The sequence below is a fragment of the Polypterus senegalus genome, chromosome 7 (genome assembly GCF_016835505.1).
Source record: "Polypterus senegalus isolate Bchr_013 chromosome 7, ASM1683550v1, whole genome shotgun sequence".
In the NCBI taxonomy this organism is placed as follows: Eukaryota; Metazoa; Chordata; class Cladistia; order Polypteriformes; family Polypteridae; genus Polypterus; species Polypterus senegalus.
Window position 1 is genome coordinate 28263975 of NC_053160.1, and position 5000 is coordinate 28268974.

The 5000-nt window shown below is 36.6% G+C and overlaps 1 protein-coding gene across 1 annotated transcript in view; it reads left to right on the forward strand.

The window, feature by feature from the left end:
• The window catches only part of tbca (tubulin cofactor a), a 59725-nt gene that overhangs the window by 25747 nt on the left and 28978 nt on the right, over positions 1–5000 (forward strand). The gene's annotated exons all lie outside the window — the stretch shown is intronic.

Sequence of the window (5000 nt, forward strand, 5' to 3'; positions counted from 1 at the left end):
AATACAATAGAAAGGTTATGTCTTGAGTCCACTGCTGTACTGATGCAGATTTAGTACAAATCCTTTGTGTGATATATTTTGAGACTGTGACCAACCCACAGCCCGATGTTGCATTCGGGGACAATAGAAGCTTGTTTCTCTGCACACCTTTTTTTTTTCTTTTTTTTCTTCAGTTGCTTGTGAATAGGAAGGTAGAATGTCAGTGTGTGATCCATATAATCAACACCCTGAGGACCTCAGAAATCTTTTTTGATTCAGACATGACACACCTCCACAGACCTATGTGGTAGAGAACTGCCTTTAAATAGGGCATGACCTCCACACTCACATCTAATTGTAATCTCATTGATTGAAGCACCTGATTTTAGTTTTCTCTTCAAATGAACTGAAAATCCTAAGGGTTCACGTTTCTTCACACATAAATATGTAGCAATGGATCGTCTCCTCAATAAGTAAATGAACAAGTATGATTTTTGGAGTTACTTATTTTAAAAAAAATCTAAAGTGTTCATAAACTTTCTAGCACCACTACGTATGTTTTAACTTTTTGCATGCAATAGATTGCAAGTAAGCAAGGAGCCTGAAGTGACAGGTGGCTTCAAAGAGAGAGAAGAAAAAAAATTATTTTGTTAGGTTATTTTGTGCATATGACAACTTTCTGACAAAGCATTTTTTTGAATTTTGGAAGTAGTTTGTGTGAATTTAAAGTTGTGTATTATGTCTGAAATTCTGCAATCTTTGCACAACCCGCCGTAATATTTCATGGAACAAGACGTAGCTAGAAGTGGGTTTTAAAAAAAGTCAGTCCCATGCATCCCGCTAGACTTTAAAGACTTTTTATTGCAGAAATTACCCACCACACACTTGTAGTACTAGGATGTTGTACCATGTTAGCCTTTATGGATGTAGTGAGAAGTCAAGCAAAATGACACCTTTCATTGGCTAACTAAAAAGATTACAATATGCAAGCTTTCAAGGCAACTTGGGCCCTTTCATATTGCCTGCAGAAGGGGCTCGAGTTTCCTTGAAAGCTTGCACATTGTAATCTTTTTAGTAAGCCAATAAAAGGTGCCATTTTGCTTGACTTCTCATTACCACCACACACTTATCATTATTGAGTAATTTTAAGTATTCGGTAATTATATCACCATGCCAGCTGTAGTTTAGACATTTAACTCTGCAGTTTACAGTATATGTCTGCTTTTTAAAAAGTAACTACAGAGCTGAAAAAGAATTTATTAATACTGTACGGTAACCATCCCCTTAATTACAGTTTGTAAACTATCAGAGAGTAGTTTGAAGAGCACGGTTTTTACATAAACACAAAAAACTTGGCGGATTACCACCCAACTTGTAAAGCTCAGTTGGAATTTGACAGTCTTTGTTTTCATAAATGCTTAGAAGGAATTTAAAGGCAAACGTTAACAGTATTTTGTATGTACGAATAAAGTGACTTCCAGAACACTGCAGTCCCTCCAAATTTAGCCCAGCTGTTCATGGAAAGATGCTCACAGAAGCACATCAGTAAAAGCATACAGTATTTTTCCACGCTCTGCCAGTGTGCACGAGTCTAGTGTCAAACAGATTGAGCAAACTTGATCTACATGTGAGGCAACTAAAAAAAAAAAAAACGAAAAATAACTGTACAAGCTGGATTTTGCTAGAGATTGGCTGAATGGCAGTAAAAGGATTTGTGACAAAGTATTTGGTACAGCATATTCCAGTCCCGTCCAAATAGAAACCATTCGAGATTTCATATTCAACACAAACCAAGACCTGGTTTTTGATAGGAGAACCTTTTACCATTTGTAAATCATGGTAATTGGGAGCATTTTTTTGTAAGAAATCTTCATAGTTGTAGGGCCTAGCCGGGATGCTGTTATTGAGTCAAAAAGGATTTCTGTAATGCATCTGAACTCTCCACCTATGTTCTAAAACTGATTTTCCTTAGCCTGTCCCAGCAAGCATTGGGCACAAGGGAAGAACAATTTTTGAGACAGGCGAGCAGAATGTCCAGTCATTTGGGAGGAAGCAGATGCTAGGTGGAAAATGGAATGTTGAGAGAATTATCCAATACACTCAAATGTTGGCCAGTGTAAGCAGCTGATAACAGTTGAAATAAATTATCTGAATTTATTTCTGCTAAAGGGACAACTTTTTTGCTGAATAAACTTTAGCAAAATGCAATCTTTCATGTGTTATCTTAAGGAGACCTAATTAGTCAGTAGTACTTAAGATGCCCTACTTTAACTACTTTTCCCAGCAATTATTAATAAGAATAATATTAAATAATACAAACCCACAAGCACAGATGTCACTGCACAAGTGAAAATAAAGCTGAAAGTGTGCAATTTAAATTTATTTATTTATTTTTGCATGAGTAGTTTGCTATTGGGCTGATTATTTAAGTTACTATTATTATCTTAACATCACTGATTATATCTATTGATTTGTTCATGCAGTTAAAAAAAAAAAGATAATTATAGAAACCCTAGTACCAGCCATATAACAGTACATTGTATCATCAAATATAATCCAATTTATTCACTTTGCACTATGACGTGTAGTCTACCATTCAAGGTTCCTCAAGATTTTGATATTAATGAATTATGGTAATTCATTGAATCCTCATCATAATTTTCTGATTTAAAAAATATTCCTAAATGTTTTAAGATGTGCCTGCTTTCTTGTTGATCCCCTCATTTTCTTAAGCAAGTGGTTATCTCTTCAGCAGCAACCAAATCCTTTTGAAGTGTAGTTTATTTTAATAACTGTCATTGTACTTTATAGTGTCAATAAAAGGTGTATTTTTATATTATGTAATGCCTGTTGCAGTTTTATGAATTTTATCAGATAGGATGGGAAATCATTATTCATTACAAAGTTGTACACTAACCATGTTTTAGCTTTGGTTCTGGGGTGTGTCTGGAAAGTGACCGTTATTCTTTACTATTTCTTAGTGTTCGTAATCGTTTTTTTTTTACATTTTTTTCAACAATTCTAATTCCTTACAGACGTCTTAAGATGATAAAATCCACAGGTAAAGTTACTTTTGCCTGAAAAAAAATGTTAATGTTGCAGGTTATGTTTTATTTTTTTAGGTAAGGTTTTCTTCTGAGGTAGATTCCCAGGGCAAGAATTGATGAACAGTAAAAATGAAACTTCTTCTAATAAGCTGTAGTGCTTATTTCCAAAGGCATTTTTTTTTATCACAGCAGAGGCCTGAGAGATCTGTTCATGTAATTAGGATACCTAAAATATGCCGCGTTATCTGTTTACTTATGCATATTAACATTTTTCTTTTCAAAGGTAAAATGATTGATAGGTAAAAAAGTAAACAAAGGTGATTGTAGGTGGATGTGTCTTTAATGTTTGTTTATATATATATATATATATATATATATATATATATATATCCCTCGCTATATCGCGCTTAAACTTTCGCGGCTTCACTCTATCACGGATTTTAAATGTAAGCATATCTAAATATATATCACGGATTTTTCGCTGGTTCGCAGATTTCTGCGGACAATGGGTCTTTTAATTTATGGTACATGCTTCCTCAGTTTGTTTGCCCAGTTGATTTCATACAAGGGACGCTATTGGCGGATGGCTTAGAAGCTACCCAATAAGAGCATGCATTACGCATTAAATAAAACTCCTCAATGATATACAATATGCTTCCCACACGGTGCTTGATTGTTTGCTTTTCTCTGTCTCTCTCTCACTCTCTCTGACATTCTCTGCGCCTGATGGAGGGGGTGTGAGCAGAGGGACTGTTTGCACAGAGGCTGTTTGCCTAGAAGATTGGACGCTCCTCTAAAAAATGCTCCCTTCTTTTACCTCCGCTTTATCGCGGTGCGCATACTTAAAAGCCCAACAGCACGTATTGATTTTTTTTATTGTTTGCTTTTCTCTCTCTCTCTCTGACATTCTCTGCTAACTGACACGCATTCCTTTGAAGAGGAAGATATGTTTGCATTCTTTTAATTGTGAGAAAGAACTGTCATCTCTGTCTTGTCATGGAGCACAGTTTAAACTTTTGACTAAAGGGTGTTATTTCATGACTAGAGGGCTCTAATAATGTTAACAGTGTGGGAGAGTTTATAAGGGCTTAAAATATATAAAAATAACCATACAAACATATGGTTTTTACTTTGTGGATTTTCACCTATCGCTGGGATTTCTGGAACGCAACCCCCGCGATCTAGGAGGGATTACTGTGTGTGTGTGTGTGTGTGTGTATATATATATATATATATATATATATATATGGGCGGTAAAATGGTATCCCGCGGGATCTAAAATAAGCAAAGTTATCAGTATCAATACCGTCATAAAAACAATGCACTTATATAGGGGACAAGGATTAAATATAATTTATTTAATGCCTAAAAATGCATATGCGTGGTTGTCATCACGTGACAGTGTGGAGGAGAAAGAGAGAGGTGGGGAAAGATGGCGAGTTGCGCACCAAGTGACCTGGTCTCGAAAAAGAACACAACTTCTGCATTTTGGCAGTATTTTGGGCTTCGACCGAAAGAGAAGGGAGAGGCGGTAAATACGGACGAGGCAATTTGCAAATTGTGCAACAAAAAGGTGACCGCGAGAGATGGAAATACCTCGAACCTAAGGTCGCATATATACGAAACCACCATCCACTCACTGCTGCGAGGATGGACCTGAGTTCACTCAGTGCAACAGTTTCAACGCCTCCCGATGCAGGACCAAAAACATCTAGGTCCACCGCCAATATGCAGCCGACGATAATGGGGGCCTTCAGGAAAGCAACAAAGTACAAAAGGGACAGTGTCCGTTGGAAAACCTGTACTGATGCAGTGACAAAATACTTGCAGAAGGAAATGGTCTCTTTCCACACAGTGGAAAAAAATTACTTTACGGACATGGTAAAGGTCCTAGATGCCCAGTACGAGCTGCCTGGACGGAAATATTTCTCACAAACAGCCGTCCCACATTTATATAGTAAAGTTAGAGACAAT